At 35.1% G+C, this 20,973-nt stretch overlaps 1 pseudogene; it reads right to left on the minus strand.

Annotated features, from left to right (window-relative positions):
• Window positions 1–5,986: 5,986 nt before the first annotated feature.
• Window positions 5,987–6,164, minus strand: LOC118759090 (U2 spliceosomal RNA; annotated as a pseudogene).
• Between the last annotated feature and the right edge of the window lie 14,809 nt (window positions 6,165–20,973).

Raw genomic sequence — 20,973 nt, forward strand, 5'->3', positions numbered from 1 at the left:
GGACAAGCAAGATCATTGCTTTCTTATGTGATGGAAAGCATAGCAGCCTATTGGAGTCCTTCAACATTAGTGTGTAAATGTGCTGCTCTTGGAGTAAACGTTTCAACAAAGTTCTGAGCAAGAGAATGTAAGTTCAAAGACAATACAAAATCATATTTTAATAGTGCGTTGTGAAGATGTTAGATATCACAAGTGATATTCTAAATCATTTTAAATGATTAATATGGCATATGATAGTATTTCAAAAGTTGGTGGCAAAATGGAATTAAAAGCTGTTTATTTTAGTGAAAACATTTAAGCACCTGCTAACTTTCCTAATAGGCATACCCTATGAACTTTTTGAAGCCCCTTCGTATGCATGGAGTTGGATGAGAAGCTGGGCCACCAGGATATGGATTGGTGCCCATATGGGATCCTGGTGGATGCAAGGTGAGGACTTTAGCCACTAGGCTACCATGCCGGGCTCTACCTTGTTGAAATACCTATTTAGAAAGGGGAGAAATTAGAATGATTGCATGTATTGAAAAATATGAATAAATTGGATTAAGGAGAAGGAAGATTTTTGTCACATTTATTTGGGTTTTCTGATATTGTATGTTTGCTGTTTGATTAGTTTTTTTTAAGCTGTTGTTGCATGAAATGACACAGGTAAATTCTGCATAGGTATCTTGTTTCTATAGTACTTCACATTAATTTAAACCTGGTACTTTAGTGGAAAAAAAATTTAACCCAGAAAGGCACATTAAACTAGCTAAATGATATATGCAAAGTTCTCAAGAGAATTAAGAATTTTAATCACTTAGAAATTTCAGTAGATCAGTCATACTAAGAGTTATCCCAAGCACGTGTTCTGGAGTAGTCCGTGTTTAGACTTTTCATTTCTGTATTCATCTAAGTATTTTTTAAGAACTTGCAGACTTGAGGTATGCATTCTATTCCTAAAACAACTTCTGATGTCCATGAAACAGTCAGCTACTTGAAGTCATAAAGTGTTCTTTGTTATTAAATTTCCTCTTATTGGTTTTGAACAGAAGTGTTAGTAATTATACTACTTTATGTACAGGTTGTTCTGTAACTGAACACAAAGGGAATAGGGAATCATTCTAAGTACTGAAAATTTCATTTGGCAGAAGTAACTGAGACATGGCTGGCAAGAATGCTTTCCAGATTCAACAACCCACCCACCCCCAGGTCCCAGATGGAGCCAAACTTAGAAACCCTCTACATCTCTGATGAGTAAGGTCATTAAACAGATGAAAAATAAGAAAGCATCTGGAAATTAGATCATCCCTGCCAAATGTTCACTCTAGAGAAAGAGTAATTCATGTATCCTTTCTGTACTCTCCTCTTGAGATACAAGAATGAAGGAGCAAGCTCTGCATGACTCTAGGGGCGTGAGGCTCACACAAAATTTACATGATGATATACATGCAGTATTGGGACAGATTCCTGTTTCTGACTGAGCTGACCCACATGCTTTAAACAAAGGGAGTTTTTATAATCAAATGTCCATGAAAAAAACCCTGTAATTTGCATTTTGAAAGATGATATGTTCATTTATTAAATATGGGCTTTGACATTGATTTTCAACTCTTCCTCGCCAAGGAACTTGCTTTGCTTAGTTTCTACAGGTTTTCTTGGAAAAGTTTCCACTCAAGTCTCTGATTTCATTTCCACAGGTTTCCTTGAGGAAAAAGAAGATGACCAATAGCTTAGAGATTTGAGTTGCCCCTGGAGGTTTCTGTTTTAGTAGATACCCGTGTTCAAATTCTGGGTGAAGCATAGTGTTTCTCAAACTACAGACAACTGTATATTTCCTATTAAGAATATTTGAGAAGCACTTCAGTTACTGGAGTTACACAAGGTTTGAAATCAGAAAACTCAATCAGAAATCTGTTTTTTCCACTTTCTGATTAATTATTGAGCCTGAAATTTATGGTCTGCAAATCGATGTGTTAATACTGAACTGGACTTTTTTATGGTGACATACTATCCTAGTGTTATTGATTCTCCCTCTTTCCATCTAATATCTCAATTTCTAAATGTTCTCTCTCTCTCTCTTTTTCAGCATTTTGGAGTTTTGAAACATTTTTCTATACTTAAGACATACATGTGCCAAGTGTATTGATCAAATATTATTAGAATACTGCTGTGTAAAAAACCACCATAAAACAATTTGAGCCCCAAACAAAATTATGTAGATGTAACACATATCAGTGTTGTAAAATTGAGCTGTGCCTGCTGAACTGAATTTAGATTAGGCAGAAAGTTGGATTTGGCTTTTCTTTGTAGATTTCTTCATTTTGAACCAGAAGTTTGTTTTGGAAGACAGAGCCAGCAGTGCACATATTCAAGATTATTTGTAGCAGCATTTGCATCACATTTATTAACATCCGATGACTTAAATGCATGCCCAAGTTAAGGGACAGTGAATTGCATTTCACTCACTATGGGTAGGCTTGGGGTACATTATTTTCTTGAGGAATGGGAAGCACAGAAATTAATTCTTCAAATAGGTCTCATTAAGAAATCTATTTGATTACTTTGGTCTTTAGAAGAGTTTACATTTCTAATATAGGTGGATATTTTGTTGATGTATTATTGGTTTCAAAAACTGCATTATGGTTGATAAGCATAGTCTGTATTTTACCATTTGTTGGGAAAAATGGTAAGTCTTGCTTTTTTAAAAATTAATATAAAAATAGATTTCTTGCTTCTACACTTCCTGGAAGACAACCATGGCTCCCTCATCCCCGTATGTCCCCCTTGCAAACTCCTTTGCCCCTGCTCCTCTCTTCATCAGTTTTGGCAAAGATAGAAATTTAATCCAGTCTATTCAAAACCTAAGCTAACTAGCCATGATAGTATTCAACAAGTGAAAAGTAGAAGACCACAGTTCCACAGGATTATAAGCAGAATCTAAAAATGAAAGTCATAATCCAAAATGTCCATTTCATTCCTATACATTTTGTATTTTATAATAGCTTCCACACCCAAAAGATACATGATATTTATCTTTCTGAGACTAGCTTATTTCACTAACCATTTCTAGTTGCATATATTTTATTGCAAAATACAGAATATCATTCTTCTTATGGCTGAGTAATAGTTCACAGTATTACGCATTTCTTCATCTAGTCATCAGTTGATGGACTTTTGTGTTTATTCCATATCATAGCTATTGTGAATTGAGCTGCATTAAATATAAGCATAGAGAAAAATCTCTTTAACATGTGATTGGTTTCAGCAAGGAGGAGACTCATCTGTCTTCCAAAGGAAGAGAAGAGAATAAGTGCAGACACAAAAGAATGTAGACTTGGTGGCAAGAAATTTGGTCTTATGATTTTTGTTTACTATATGGAATGGAAGGCCAAGTCATTTACTTAGAAGGAGGAGTGTTTAGATGAATGATTGTTGGAATTTTCATAATACTAAATGAAAAGTTTTTGGAGAGGTTATTTAAATTTTTCTCCCAACAAACAGAGCTAACATGTCTATGTATCCCAGTGTGGATTACTATGACTTAATAAAAGCTTTCTGGGGATAGTGTTGTAGTGCAGTAGATTAAGTCATCACTTGAGAGGCTTGCACTCCAGATGAGCACCAGTTTGAGTCTTGCTTGCTCTTCTTTAGCCAGATCTCTGCTAATGGACCTACGACAAGCGTAAGTGTGTCTGAGTGTCCAGGCCCTTGTCATCCCCATAGCAGGCCACGTTGTGATTTTGGCCTGGACCAGCCCTGGTTCTTTCAAGTATTTGGGAAGTGAACTGTCAGATGGAAGTTCTGTCTTTTCTCTGTGTCTTGCAGTAACTCTACTTTTGAAATTAGTAAATAAATCTAAGAAATTCTACTTAAATTAGATGCTATGGCATTTAAAAAGTATTATTTTTATTTATTACTAAGAATTTTTTTGATAAACTTATCCATTAAATAAATAATTATTGTCATGTTCAATTGTATTTCAAGCCCTTCACTTATTCATTTTGTATTTTCACATTTTTCTTGTTGACTTCTAACAGTTATTCTAAATGTTCTATGAAGGCATTGACCCTTTGCTATTTGTTTATATTTTCAAGCATACTTCTCTCACTGTTGACTGCAAGGGTTTTTTTTTTAATTTTATCTTTATTCTATGTGTTTGACATATAATGTTTAAAATTTTGTTGGTAAGCAGAGAAAATCATCTGAGTCTTGATGGCTTAAGGATTTTTCAGGAGCATGGTCAACCTCAGTCTCACTCTTTCCAGAGATCATGCAGACAAATAATTCAGTTAAGTCCATTAAGTCACATTGGATCATCTGATTCATTTCATTTTTTTCCCCCTGGAAATTTCTCACCAGTCCTAATCCATGTTTTTTTCAACACTTCAAAACATTTTTTAAAAAATTTCATGTTAATCTAGTTATACAATGCCTGTTAACTAAAGTGGGGCAGAATGAGATATTTGTTACCAAATCTTCTAATCCTTGAACATGTAATTATTTTCATTTAAAAACTTATTTTTAAGTTTTACCAAAGTTTTGCAGTTTTTAGCGCATTTTTCCTTTACATTATTCTTTCACTGTCCATTTTTATATCAATTGGATGTATTTTGGACTATACTGGGGCAATAACTTTAAGTGGATTTACAGAATGTACCCTTTCTTCCTTAACAGCAGTCTGGAGTTTTCAGCTGGGCGTATATCCATGTTTAATAAATATCTTTCACAGCCTCCATTGTCACTCATTATGGCATCAACTGTTGTCAATGAACTATGAACAGTGATGTCACAACGGGGCAGTGGTTTTTATACTTCACTGGCTGGAATGCAGTGATTGCTGGATCCAGAAATCACTTTGGATTTTGAGGACTTTTCCAAGGCAGGCTGGAGTAGAAAGCAGGAAAAAGCTGGAAAAAGCTGGAAAAAAGCAGGAAAAAACTGAGAAAAGCTGGCTTCCTACTGATTTTGTGTAATTGCAGCCTACCTGTGTATACTGTCTGAGGATGTGTTGTTCTTTTTTGCTCGGATTTAAGAGTTAACAACCTTTTATATGTCAACCAATAATGCAAAAGGTGAAGAAAATGGTTTATCTAGAAATTTTGGATGAAGGCTAATTAGGAATGACAAAAGAGATGTTCTTCTCTCACTCTTGACTTTAATGGGAATGCTGTTAAAATTTTGTTATTGATTTTGGAGAGCAAGATGGTAGAATATAATGAGGAAATTAATGGAGAGAGAAGGATTACCAGAAGAGAAACAGAATAATCAGGAACTGTTACAAGCAAAAACACACCAAAAAACTGGAATATATTGAAGAAATGGATAAATGTATAGACACAAACAATTTTTCAAAACTGAATCATGAGGTAATTGAAAACTTAAATGAACTTATAACTGGGACTGAAATAAAATCAGTAATTATCACGCCTAATAAACAAAACCCCAGAACCAGAAGTTCTCACTGTTGAATCTATCAAACGTTTCAAAAAGAACTTAACACAATCGTCTACAAGGTATTCAAAATAATAGAAAGGTATGCAATCTTTTCAAACTCTTTCTATGATGTCAACATCACTTTAATACCTTAGCCCAACAGAGACAAAATGGCAAAAGAGAATTACAAATTGATATTCCTGATTCACACAGATGCAAAAATCCTCAACAATTTACTAACTAATGGACGCCAACAATACCTCAGACAGGTCATTAACCTGGATCGTGTCGGATTTTTTCTTGACATTGAGGGATGTTTTAACATACAAAAATCAATAAATGTGACACACCACATCAGCAATACAAAGAATCAAAGCCACATGATCCTCTCAATAAATGCAGAGAAGACATTTGATAAAACCCAATACTACTTCATGCTAAAAACCCTAACTAGCGAGACTTAAAAAGAACATTCTATATCATAAACAAAGCAATATATGAAAAACACAGTGCCAACATCACAGTGAATGGAGAAAGACTTGGAACTTTCCCACTAAATCAGGAACTAGACAAAGATTTCCACTACTTTTATTGCTATACAAAATATAGTATTGAAAATCCTTGCTAGAGCTATTAGGCAAGAAAAAGAAAAGAAGGGAATTCAAATATGATATGAGGAACAAAAATGATCCCTGTTTGTAGACAACATGATTCTACACTTGATCTTAGCCAAAAGGCCGAGAAGCGATAGACAACCTGATTCTAGACATAGGAGTACCAAAAGACTCAGCAAACAGACTCATTAAAAAGTGTGATAGGATAACAGGGTACAAAATCAATTAACAGAAAATTAATGACTCCAGAATGCACAAACAACTCCTTAGCTGAGAAAGAAATTGTAAGAATGGTCCCTTTTAAAATAGCAGCTTCAGAAACTCAATGACAGAAAAGCAAACAGTCCTACTGAAAAATCCATAAAGAAAATGAACAAGCACATTTCAAAAGAACAAATTCAAATATCTAATAGATGTATGGAAAAAATTCTCAGGCTCACTAGTTAATAGGAAAATGCAAAAAAAGAAAAAAAACAACAACAACATTTAAGTTCCACCTAACTCTATTGAGAATGCCTTATATTCAGAAATCAACTAATAACATTTCTAGTGTGGATGTGGGGATAGTGTGCCCTACTCCAGTGTTAGTGGGAGTGGATACTATTGCACCCATTATGGAAGTCAATATACAGAGTTCTCAAAAATGAGAAATTGATCTATGATATGACTCAGCTTTTCTCACTCCTGGGAATATATCTAAAGGAAATGAAGTTTGTATAGGAGAAAGTGACCTGTGATCCAATATTTACAGCAGCATAATCCACAATAGTGAAGACAAGGAAACATCCCAGAAGCCCATCAAAAGAGGAATGAAAAAAAAAAGTGTGTCACAGCCATTCCATGGAATTCTTAGCCAGTGAAAGAATGAGATCCTACCATTCTTAACAAAATGGTCCCAAATAAACACCACTATGCTTAGTGAAATAATCCAATCCCAAAAGGATATATGCAGTATGTTCTCTCTGATATAAAGCATCCTGTATGCAAAACACAAATAGATATATAGGTAAACAGTTACATACATATAGTCTTATAAATGAACTGAAAATGGGGCCAAGTGTGAAGATATGCTGAACTATGCATCTCTACCCTTGAAGAAAAGGAATACTCCTAATGAAACTCTCAAATGTACCTTGACAATCGATGCTAGATTTTCTACCATTGCCTATACCTATAGTGCCATGATACACTTAAAAAAGCAGAATGCTGAACTTGTCACTGTTATTAAAGGACTCTACTACTGTTATAATACGGGGTAATGTGGTGGGAAGGGAGAAAGAAGAGCATGAAGGAGGGGGAAGGGGTATTTCTTTACCTACAAAACTGAATCATAGAAAATAATAATAATAATAATAAGGAACAAAAATAAGAAAGACTGTTTCTGGATCATTTAAACACAGACTGTCAAATTTTTCTGTGCATAATTGCTATTCTCTCAACTGCAGCTTCTTAAAACCAATTTCTTATTGCTTCTTATATGTCTAACATGTTCATTGAATTGTGGGTTTTTTTGTTGTTGTTAAGAAATATTTATTCATTTGAAAATCACTCCAACAGTTCACTCTCCAAATCGTCACAGCAGTCAGATCTGTACCAAGCCAAAGCCAGTAACAGAGAAGGACTCTTGGGACCCAAGCCCTTGGGTCATCTTCTGCCACCTTCTCAGGTGCATTATTAGAAAGCTGAATCAGAAACAGAGCAGCTAATGCTAAAGTCAGTACTCCAAAACAATGTGCTAGCACTGCAAACAGTGGCTTAATTCATTGGTTTTCAGAATTTACATAGACATTACTCTGGATAAAATATAAATAGAAAGCTTCATGAGAACATATACCATGCATGCTTGTATTCAACATGTGATTGGAGCAGACAAAAAAAAGTATTTCATTTGATGAATAAATGATTATCTGAAAGGAAGCCTCAAATCATTCTGATAACTGCGTCTCTGAGTTTCCTCCAAGTAGGAGATAATCTATATAAAGTATCTTCTGTCATGTCAGACATAGTACTAACTTTCCATGTATATCTTGAGCTACTTTTTGTAATATAATTGTTATTATGAGATATAATTTGCTTTCCGTTCTTTTCTTCTTAAGAAATCATATCCAATCTCATGTCCTCATCACCAAATCTAACTTCTAGACATTCTAGTTCCATTTTCCCAAATAGCTGCTGCACATTCATATTTGATGATAAAATGTCCACATGTTGCAATTCAGTGTGTCTAAAACTAATGCTCCTATTTTATTTCTAATGGGACCCATAACAGAAGCTCCACATTTCCAATTTCTTTGATTTCTTCTTCTTCTTACAGATAGTTTTGTATCGAATCCAATGAACTCTCCCCATGTGATATATTTTACATCCTTCCTACATTCCAAATGTAGTACTTAATTCAGACCACTACTTACCCATGAACTGTACTATTGTTAAGGTATCCTAACAAAATTCATTGTCTCCAATCTCTCCTCACCTTTAATCCATATTCTATTTCACAATAAATTTCTGTAAAAATGTGTTAAACTAATTTTACTCAGCCTTTAAGACCTCCCATTACTCAGCAATGCCTGTTGAGTAAATTCAAATTACTTCATTCAGCATTCAAATATTCCTCCTACTACCTTACCATATCAATCTCATTTCTCATTGCTGCAGTTGGAAAATATCAGCACCTATTGTCATTAATGGGCTATCACTTTAGAATCATTTATACTTGCCCTTGTACATAACCTTCATATTATAACCAGATTCCATCCCTCACCTAAGGCCAGGAAGAATATCACAAATTCTTCCGTGTCCCACTTATTGAACAATACCAATCTTAGCTTACCTGAGTATCGCTGACTTTTTATTTATACCATGGCATTTAGCCTTTTCCATGTTGGGTTTTTAAACCTAATGAACCTGTATATGCTTTATAATTAGACAGAGGCTTAACTCCATGTCAATTCAACATTGTGATCTGCAAAAACAAGAAGAAGAATTTCACCTATGATTGCAATGGTTAATTTTGTGTGTGAAGTACTTATTACATAATTGTTTCAAGCATCAGATATACGATTGAATTTCACAAATAATCTCCCTTAGTACTTCCAACAATGCCACAAAATGAGTTTAAATGTCATTTTATGTTTTCCACTCACATGTGTTGTGAATAAGAGACCACAGGGTCTATATTTATGTTTGTGTTCCTCAAACCTTAATGAACTGAAAGTAATGTAAATATATCAAATTGTTCAAACTAATCTTAAAATGCTTGAGTCTAGCCAAAATCAAATTTTGCAAAGTAGTGATACCAAAAAGTCAATCACAGTTCACATTTTGTTACATTTCTTTTTGACATGAAGAAAGATAAATCAGGACACTGTTTATATGTAATTTCACATTTGTAAGTAATTTTGAAGAATAACAAGCAAATAGGAAACTAATATTCTGCTACAGACAAAGCAAGCACTATTTATTAGGTAAAAAATAATCAAAAAAACCTAGAAGGCAGAAATAACAAAAATACCTGAAGAAAAGAACAGAAAGCCGATGGTATATAGGCCTGTACAACAAACAGACACCAAAGGATGAAAGGAAAAAAAAAACTAACATAATGTTGCTGTAAACTCAGAGAAATCATGGTATTGAACAGAATTTCACCTATAAAGCTGTGGTCAGTTCTGAATATCATGGTGTGTAATAGTTGTAAAACATAAGAGGCATTTCTGAGGAAAATAAGAAGAATGAGCCCAAGAAAAGCTGGTTATAGGCTGAATCTGTACAATGCTCTGTGTGCAAGTAAGCTGTATAACTCAGCCCCAACCATCTATTTCCTTTAACACAGTGTAGATCAACATGAAGAATCAAACTGTTTTGTAAACATGTACATTTGTGTGTGCAAACTTGTGACAATCTGAAAGGAAAAACCCTATAATTTGTTCAAAATTTAGAATGTAGAGAAAAATAGTTTCTTTGCAGTTTTCACTAATTTAAAACAAATAAAACCTGGGGTTAGAGACATGGCATAGCAAGCTTAACTTTCACCTGTGGATTCTGCATCCTAAATGATTGCTGATTTGAGTCCCAGCAGTTCCACTTCCCACTTATCTCCCTGCGTAAGGCCTTGGGAAGAAGTTAATGGTGGCCCATGCATGTGGTGAGACTTGGAAGAATCTCCTGGCTTCTGGTTTCAGATCAGCTCAGCTCTAGCTATTGTGGCCACTTGTTGAGTTAGTCAGCACATGAAAGCTCTTTCTTTCCCTCTCTCTGTAAATCTGGCTCTCCAATAAAAAATAAAATAAATAAATCTTAAAAAATAAGTGATTGAGACTGAAGTTTGGGTAAAAATTGTAATCTAAGGTAGAGTCATCCCCCATATTTGGAGCCTGTTTTACAATGATGGTTGCTGGATATGAATTATTTTTATACAGGCAATGTAATCTGGAATCTCACATTCCTAATTTCCTTCTCTCATCACTGCCTTAAGAGCATGTCTTTTGTAGATTTACGTTAAATCCTTCCTTTTGTTCAAATTTCTACTCTATTTTTGGAGAAATAAGTTATGTATTTATTTTATTCTGTGGAATTAAGAAGTGACTTTACAGAGTTCATTAGTATTGTTGTATTTCAGAAAGGGTTCTATCTTTAAAAAAACAGGTAAATAACAGAGATACTTATTTAAAAATTAGTCTACTTTATTGCTTGTTATCAGCTTTACAGACAACATATATAAGTAGATGAATGTCTTCAATGAAATAAATTTTGGATATTATTCTTTGATCTCACCTCTGGAATAGCTGAAATTTTTGATCTATTAGTTCAACAAATTATGCAATGGATAAAATGTAAGTTTAATATCCTTAAATATTGTTTTCATTTTCTTAGAAAAGTAATTAAAATTATATTTTTATATCCCTGGATTTGATTATGTATAAAAAAGTGAAGATATTGCTTAGGAAACCCACATCCCATGTCACAGTGTCTGATCTGAATCCCATGTGAGTGAAGGGTCCCAAGGCCTAGTGCCATCCTTGACTGCTTTCCCAGGCCACAAACAGAAAGTTTGTGGGGCATCTGCGACACGAACCAGTGCCCATGTTGGATCCTGGAGCATGCAAGGCAAGGATGTTAGCCATTAGGTTACCATATTGGGCCCTCAATCACTTATTTTGCAATGGAAAACTTCTGTTACTTTGTAACATTTAGTTCTCATCTGAAGAGATATAAAATTATTTCATGATCCATTAAACCTACCTTACTTTCGTTCAGTGGCACCAAAGAGTTATTTAACATAGCTCTTTTCCTATGGTGTTAATTACAGAAACTTATTGTCAACTGCATTAATAATGACACTAGAAAATTTAATTGATTCCATTCTATGACTCATGGCATGTGGCATCGTTCTCATATTTACATGTAATTTATCTATAAACGATAGTAACAATTCTATAAAGTAAAGCAGATGCATTTATACCCAATTGAAATGATAAGAATCTCCATGTAATGCCATGGTTAATGACACGTTTTTATTTTGTTTTCTATTTTTATTATTTTTATTTCCCATACTGTTTTCTAGGCATAAGGATATCCAGATGCCTCACATTTTTGACAATATTATCACAATGGCATAGTGCTTCAGCAACAGTCACAAGTGTAACATTCTTGTGGGACACAGTGAAGGCGGTGATAAGAGGTAAGTTCATGTAATCAGTGCCTATGTCAAGAAGTTAGATTAGCACCAATTAAAAGGCAACTATATACCTGAATGATCTAGGAAAACAATAGTGAAATGATCTCAAGACCAGCAGAAAAAAAGACATAATCAAAACAAGGGAGGAAATAAATCAAATGGAAGTAAATACATAAGATCAATGATGAATCAAAGAGCCAATTCTTTGATAAATCAATAAAATGGATTAATCACTAACCCAGATAGCCAAAAGAAAAACAGGGAGAAGATACAATTCAATAAAACCTAAGAGGAAAGGGAATTGTAACAAATAATATCTTGGACATACACAGAATCATCAGGAACTATTGCAAGTGATGGATAGTAGTTTGAGTTACTTGGGTGTATGCATCATGATTTTTCAGGTGGTACACTTAACATGAGCATTTATTTTCAAGTCATAAATTTTTAAGTTCAGAAATCAAAACAAATTTATTACTGAGTAGATAATGTATTTACAACTTTAAAATGTCAGGAAACATTTTGGTAACAGCATGATGGACTTGTGACTGTTTATGAAGGACATCAATTGTAAAACTAGAGGGAAAATCAATGGGGGAAGGAGTGACCTTGGGGAACGGTACAAACAACCCCAGAGCCTATGGAACTATATCATAAAACAACAAAAAATATTCTTTAATGTAAAAAAAGTTTCAAAATTATTCTGAATTTTTGAATGGTTAGAGGAGAAGATTAATAATAAGCAAGTCTAAGAATATGTAAATAATACAGAGTCTGAGTAGTAATTACATAGATGAATACTATACAATTTGCTAACTTTGTTGTAAGTTTGAATCTTTTCTTGATAAAACACTGGTAGAGAAGAAACTATTTAAGAGATTTAACTACAATTGCTCAACAAGCCATTCTCTCAGCAGATCAAGTACTTACTCTATTCCCCAAACTGGTTTATGAATCGTCCTTGAAAACTAGAGTCTTTGTTACTGTGGGCAATGGAAGTAGGTTGTTTGTATGCACTGAGTGTTATGTATGGGAGCAATCACATTCAGTCTCAGTAAATTTCATTGATTGAGTAAGTGAGTCAGATTTTGATAGCTGTGAAGAAAAAAATAAGACTAATTAAGTAGAACATTGAGGTTGGGCATCGAACCCTAAACTTGTGATTTTGCTTAAAACTTTGATCTAAATGTTGGGTTTATCGTATAGTTGATAGTGCCTTATTTTCAGCGACAGATAAAATCATCTAAATTAATCATTTCAAGTAGATTCATGTCTAATCAATGTAAAAACAAGCTTGAATTGTAGTGAGATTTTTGATCTTTGCAGCTGTTACACTTATAAATTCAATTTCACTTTCTAAACCAAGAGAAGGTCCATAAGAGAATTTTTACAATATAACTATCTTTCATTAAGTTCTAAAGAATAAAAATCAATGATCTTTATGTTTAATATGATTCACTTGAGATCCCACTAGAAGTAAATACAAATAATTGAAAAGCAGTGTGGAATAAAATAATGTTATCTCTCATAATAGAGTTTATATTTTTGGAAAATAAGTTTTGCAAGAGTGACAGTAGTTTTGTGTTAAACCATGAGGTAAATTCTTTTTAAAAGCTTTTTAAAATGGAATTAAATGATAGAAATTCTATATCATTTTTGATTTATTGAATTCTTATGAATAGTCATTTATAAATTATTGACTTTTCATTTGGCTTTTGATGACAGAACCCAAGTACCTATGAAACTGGGGGAAGAAGAAGTCCAGGGAGATCTGAAATAGTTTTTCCAGGTGACAGAAGAAATGGTCATAGGAACAGGAAGATAATAAATGAGTGTGTCCTCATAAGAGACAGGGAAGGAATAGTAAATTATATTGTAGAGTTGAAGAAAGAGAAGTTAAACAAGTTTCCGTATGGCTCTGCATCTCTAGAAATTCTGGTAGAGAAGGAATCTTGCCATTGGTACCATGGTTACTTCATGCCCTGGAGACAGCAATATGGGTGGCTGGCTATCACTGGGCACTAGAAAGTCTTGCCACTTTTGAAGTCCATTCTTATCACTAGCTCCAAACACAAGTCCCTTATACTTGGGTCTTATCTGCAAAAGTTAGGTCATGTTTCCTGTAACAGAGGCTTTTAGAGCTAGGGGAAGCAAACGGCTGCTCTTTTTCATTACTGAGGGAATTCAGAACACAGCCTCCTGTTAAAATTCAACTAATGAAGGCTACTTTAGCAAACTTAGGAAGTTGAAATCAGAAGGTAGAATGAAAATGAATTGGAAACATCTACAACATTATTTTTTTTGTATGAACAAGGATTTATTTATTTTTCTATGATACAGTTCCATAGGCTCCTGGTATTTCCCTTATCCCAGCCCCAATCCCCCCCACCAATTCCTCTATATCATTACTAAAGTATAGTTCTTCATACAAAGTCATATGTCCATCATTGCGGGCATGGACAATGGCAGAGAGTCCAGCATCCTGTTCTCAAGATATAGTGAACAATTCCATTGTAAGTCCATCTTTATCTGGAAGTAGAAATGCATACTACATTGTATCTTCACATCTGGATGTGGTAGTGTCCATTTCACAGCTACTGTACATCCCCTCAAATGAAAAAATCATAATACAAAATCAACAACAGAAACAAAAATAGAAATTTACAATGCCATTAAGTTAAATAACATGTTACTAGTTATGACAGCCTACATTACACAGCGCCTATACATCCCCTTAAATGAAAAGCCCCAAAACAAAATCAACAACAGGAAGAAAAAAGAAATTAACCACACCATGAAGTTAAATAACATGCTACTAAATGACTAACGTGTAGCTGAAAAACTAAAAATCAAGAACTTTCTTGAAGAAAATGATGCTGCTGTATGATCTATGAGTCATTGAAAAATTTAATAAGAAAGTGTTTTAAAGAGATGAAACTTGTTTGTTTTGACATTTTGGTTGTTTTGTAGCTCTTTGTATATTCTGGAGATTAGCCCTCTATCACCTATGTCGTGTGCGAAGATCTTCTCCCATTCTGTGGGTTGCCTTTTTACTTTGTTGATTGTTTCTTTAGCTGTACAGAAGCTTCTTAGTTTGATGAGGTCCCAATTGTTTATTTTGGTCTTGATTTCTACTGCTTTTGGAGTCTTTTTTAGGAAGTGAGGGCCTACCCCTAAGTGTTGCAGTGTGTTTCCAACATTTTCTTCCAAAAGTTTGAAGGTTTCTGGATGTAGGTTTAGATCTGTTATCCATTTAGATCTGATCTTAGTGTATGGTGAGAGATGCGGATCTATCTTTTTGTTTCTGCAAGCTATTAACCAGTTGTCCCAACAGCATTTATTGAACAGACCTTTCCATTTGCCTGGATTGTCGTTTGTCTTTTTGTCAAAGATTATTTGGCTGTACCTGTTTGGGTTCCCTTCTGGTGTTTCTATTCTGCTCCATTGATCTTCCTCTCTATCTTTGTGCCAGTACCACACTGTTTTGATAACCACTGCCCTATAGTATGTCCAGAGGTCTGGAACTGTGATTCCCCCTGCTAACTTCCTGTTCTTCAGGATGGTTCTAGCTATCCGTGGTTTTTTGTGTTTCCAGATGAACCTTTGGATCATTGTTTCCAGTTCCATGAAGAATGTTTTGGGCAATTTGATTGGGATTGCGTTGAATGTACATATTGCTTTTGGCAGTATAGACATTTTAATGATATTGATTTTACCTATCCAGGAGCATGGGATGTTACTCCATCTTTTGAGGTCTTGTTCAATTTCTTTTTTAAGTAGTTTGTAGTTTTCTTCAAATAAGTCTCCTACATTTTTAGTTAGATTTATTCCCAGATATTTCATACTTTTCTCTGTTATTTTGAATGGTATCTTGCTGGTTAAATCTTTTTCCATCTTGGGGCTGTTCGCATACACTATGGCTGTTGATTTTTGTTCATTAATTTTGTACCCTGCCACTCTACCAAACTCTTGTACAAGTTCTAGCAGTCTCTGTATTGAGTCTCTTGGCTCTTCTACATAAAGAATCATATCATCTGCGTATAGTGAGAGCTTGACTTCTTCGTTTCCCATTCGGATTCCTCTGATTTCTTTTTCTTGTCTTATGGCCTCAGCGAGTACCTGTTTGCCTTAATTTAAGATGATATGATGTTATGTATAACATGCTATGTTATGAATGTTATATGTTGTGTATAAACTAAAATTGAAATGTAAGTGAGGTGGTCACAGAAGGTGGCTAGGAACTCGCATTTACTTTTAACATATTGGTTACTCATTACTATGTCAATTTATTCCATAATGATGTAAATTTTTGCTGATGGTATGTTGGAGCTTTCAATTGACTGGGATGATACTCTGCTGGCTCTGTCTTCAGACCAGAGAGGGTATACCTAAGAAGCCGTTGAACTTGACTGGACAATAAGATGCTGGACTCTATGTTTGGTATACGCTTGCAATGGGGAAATCTCAACTGAACTTGAGCTGTGGTTATGCAACAAGGTGGAGGAATCCACCATGGTGGGAGGGTTTGGGGAGGGGTGGGGAGAACCCAAGTACCTATGAAACTGTGTCACATAATACAATGTAATTAATGAATTACAAATAATAAATAATAAAAAAAGAGATGAAACTAACAGAAAACATCAAAACTGGTACGATATAGTTTCCGCTGATTTTTTTGGTGCAATGTGTCTCTTCTACACAACAAATAGATGGGTTTTGTTTTTTAATCCAGTCTACTAAACTATGATGTTTGATTGAGCTTAAGCCATTTACATTCTCGGTTAATATGTATGGGTGGTACTTTGGTCCTGTCCTTTTAGGAATGGGTTGTTCATTGGTTTAGTCTTCTGTTGTCATTTTACTGGGATGTTCTTCCCATTTGCCTTTGGTTTTGGTGGGTGCTATTCCTCTTTGTCAAGAGTACATCTTTCAGTATCATTTGCAGGGCAGGTTTGGAAGAGGCAAATTCTTTTAACTTTTCTTTACTGTGGAAGAATTTTATTTCATTTTCAAAGACAAAAGAAAGCTTTGCTGGATATGTTATCCTAGGCTGACAATTTTTTTCTTTTAGAATCTGGAATATGTCACTCCATTCTCTTCTTGCCTGCAGAGTTTCCTGTGAGAGATCTCCTGTGAGTTTAATTGGCATTCCTCTATGTCAGTCGATTATTTTCACATGCACATTTAAGGATCTTTTCCTTATGTTCAATTGAAGAGAGCTTGATGATCATGTGTCTTGGTGAGGATGGCATTTGATCATGCCAGTTGGGAGTTCTGTGCCTCTCCTGTATTTTGTTTCCCAATTCTTTCTCCAGATTAGGGAAATTTTCCTTTATTATTTCTTTAAATATATTTGTAAAACCAATTTCTCTTTCTGTACCTTCTGGGACTCCCATGGCTCTGATATTAGGCCTCTTAAATAGTGTCTTTCAATTCTTGAATACTTTTTTTGGCCTGATCCAGCTCTGCTTCCAGATTTTTGTTTGTTCCCCCCTGATGACAGGAAATATCTTCCAAGTCTGAGATTCTTTCTTCTGCTTGCTTCATTCTATTTTGGAGACTCTCCACCGTACTTTTAATTTGCTCTACTGTGTTCTGAATTTCTGATATATCAGCCTTGATTTGCTTTATTGCTCCCTTAAATTCTTTGAACTCTTGCATGTGCTTCTCATTATTGATTCTCATTATTTAAAATGAGTTTTCTGAATTCTGTGTCCCCCATTTTCTCAATGTCTTCCTCAGTTAACTCTGAGGTTGGCATAGGGTTTTGCTCCTTTGCAGGGGAGTTTTCAGTGATATTCATTGTGCCTTTGTCTCTTCTTTTGCTCTTAGTCATTGCTCTTCTGGTTAGCAGAGTCTTCTCCTTGGGGCAGGTTTCTAAGTTGTGTCACCCACAGGCCTACAGTTTGATTTTACTTATTGCAGTTGGTACACAACTTTTTGCTTGCAGCCAGTTGTGCCACAACCTACAGCGAGTTCAAGGTCTGGGTTCTTATGTTAGATTTTCACAAAGAACTCCATAGCCCCAACTCCTGGCTCACTGCTCTCCACCTCCTGTGATACCGTGCTGAGGCTGCACCATTGTCTGTATAAACTTTCTCCCACTTCCGGTTGGAGCAGGTCCCAGGATTAGTGAGACACCAGGTATCCTGTACAGCTAGGTTGTTGGTGGTGCTGATCTTGCTGGAACCTGTTGGACATTAGTTCTGGATGCCACACTGACCTATTTTGACCTGTACGAAGCTACAGTTGGTATTATTTTCATGCGGGACCAGTGCAGTTCACAGAACTCAGTGAGTTCTGGCGAGCTTAGCACTTGTGCAGTTCACTGTTGTCCCCTGCAGGACTAAAGCTTTTGCTGTGCTGTACAAAATGGCGCTTGACGTGCCCCTACTAGAGTTCTAGATCTGCTGGCCGTCAGGTCTGAGGGCTACCCAGACCTGTCTTGGGTGGAACCTGTAAAATGCTGCATTGCTGCAGTTAACTGAGTCAGAAATGAGTTCACCCCAAGCTCGGTTCATGCTCAGTCCTTTCCCTTGCCTTTGCCTCCTTACGCAAAATGGCTCCCAATTCAGCTCTAGGGGGCTGACTGGGCTGGGAAGTCCATCCTGTCTCGCACTTCCCGCCTGGGATCTGCCTCTCTATCTCTGCTCCTGGTCAAAGCAAATGGACCAGCAGGACAGACAGTTCTTTGTCTGGGTTCACCTTCCAAGCTCCCAGTGACAGTTCCTTCCCACCTGGTTGCTGGTGGAGTTTCGGCTGCTGGTGGAGTTCAGATGGCCATTAGCTGAATGTTGCTGGAGTATCAGTCACTGCAACACCATGCCATTGTGTCCATTGCTTTCCTGTGTCTGTCAGTCTCCAGGTACGCTTTTGCTGTTGTTCTATCCTCTCCTATTTCCTGGAATGTGTCCTTTCTGCTTCATCCTGATTAAATGTTTCTCCATCCATTTAAATGTGTCCTTACCCTATTCCGCCATCTTAATTCTCCTTCTGCAACATTAATTTCAAAAACCATTTTATCTCAAGCTTATCTGGATCCTGCTTTTCATTCTGGAAGCTGATCAACTATCTCTTCTTGCTAGCACTGTATCTTGTATGCTCAGTTTATCCATGAAATAGTTCATGTGTATCAAGATAGCATTATGCACTGTGCAAGGAATCTTAAAAAAATACTGTATGCATAGGTGAAAAAAATTTCCTCACCTCTTGAAACTCAAGGCTGAATCAAGAGGAAGAAGAGAAAATGATGAAATTCGATATTTGAGCACACTCACTTGCCTTCATTTACATTTCCAGAGGTCTAGAGCCCTTGAAATGGGTTCATGTTGTCAGTCATGTCAACATCCTTTACAAAAGTAAGCTGATTTGTCTGCATTGAATACCTGAATTCCCATTCTGATGTGCTTTCCATGAAAAATCTTTTCCTGTTGAATGGGTATATGACTACATACTTTTGCGTTCAGCAAAGAGGGGGCTGAGTCGAGATAGAATTAGTTTGGGTTTAGTGAAATGCAATTTTTTTGCCTACAGCTACTTTTGTGACTGATTAAATCAATGGTCACAAGAAATTTTACTGAGACAGCTCTGGTGAGTCCATAGAGACTATTGTCTTGCTGGTATGACTCTCCATTGGAATTACAATTTGAAAAAAAAGAACAAATACTTTTGTCATATTTAGATTTCAGTTTTAGGGAGTTGAGAGAATATTCAGATGAAAGTGGAATGCTGAAAAGTTACAGCTCAATATTTAAAAAATTCTACCCAAAAGCAATATCTGATTTAGGAAGATAGGTACATTTTTGATAGAAATGTTACATAGGATATTAGAGTTTTCATTAACCCAAATTACTGAAGAGAATTTAAGCACAAAATGAAAATCATGGGAAAATGTTAACTTTCTTTCAATTTGATCATAATTATTGACATACTAAAGAAAAATAAATTTAATGACTATTATAGTACATCAATGACAAACTAGCTAGAGACACTTGATGATTCAGAGTATTTAAAAGCCATTGTAAAACCTGAAAAATTTCATTTGTAAAGCTGTTATCTCTAATTTGACAGTAGTGCTCAAGCTGCAAGTTACTGGTAATTAAATAAAGAAACAAAAATTAACTTTTCTAAATTATCATATTAATGATCTTTAAAAATACCTAAATTATTTTAGCTCTAGTAAAAGTACAAAACATTAAAATGCTCATAGTCATTTTAAATGTAAACTTTTGCAATGCTGTGTAAATTTATATCATTTTGCAATGGTTCTACATCACTGATTGGTAATTACAAAATAACATTATAAAAATAGACTTGAGATGTTGTAAAATAATCATATGAAATGAATCCAAAGCTATTCTTCCAAAACAGGTTGATAGGACAGAAAGTTTTAATAAAATAGCTTTTTATTATGTATTTTTGATATTTGGGGTGTTATTTCAAAGTTTTCCTAACTCTTGTGTTAAGCTTATAGAAATGTCTCCTACAGAAACTATAATAGATGATTGAAACAGGAAAAGAAGAATGACTGGTTGCCAGGGTTCAGCCATACTCTCCCTAACTAATCACAACTTGTCACCTAGGGATGCTCCTCCCTTTACCCCATCATATAATGAAATTCACTCATTTTCTTTTCATCTCTGAGATTTCCACTGAATTCATTTCTTGACAAATCAGGCTCCTCTTGCTCTTTGAGTAAAGTAATTGTTTTGCTTTTTGAAATCAAATAAATTTTAAATTTAACTTTACTGTTTGAGAGGTTTTGATATTTGTAATTTGTTGTACTAGATTTTCTTGCTCAAAATGCTGATTTTAGCAGCGAATTTTGCTTTTATAACTTAGTGCTATTTTCTAAAACCTGCTGCTCCCCCCCTTTGCCAGAAGCAGGTTGTATCTCTCCAGTATATGGGTTCCGCTTCTCTCATGCCTGTACTTTAAGGCCTGCAATGAGTTGGCATTATACTTAGTGGTAGCGCTTTTTGGCTCATATTTTAGTTAATCTAGAAACAATTTGGTTATTCCTAATAGCATGAAAAAAAATGTTGTATTCTTCTCACTTTACTTTTCCTTTAGACTTTCTTTCTTTCCCTCTCTCATTTTGTGAGTACATAAACTAGTGGTGATTCTTCAAGGTCACATCTAATTAAAATCAAGGTTAAGATTTAGTTTGCGGTCTCTTATTCTATTTCTTCTGTATTACAAATAAATGCAAGTTTCCTTCTACTGAGTATGGTACTTCTAATTCAAACTTTTAAAACTTCATTCAAATGT

Source organism: Ochotona princeps, chromosome 7 (assembly GCF_030435755.1).
Source record: "Ochotona princeps isolate mOchPri1 chromosome 7, mOchPri1.hap1, whole genome shotgun sequence".
NCBI classification, from domain to species: domain Eukaryota; kingdom Metazoa; phylum Chordata; class Mammalia; order Lagomorpha; family Ochotonidae; genus Ochotona; species Ochotona princeps.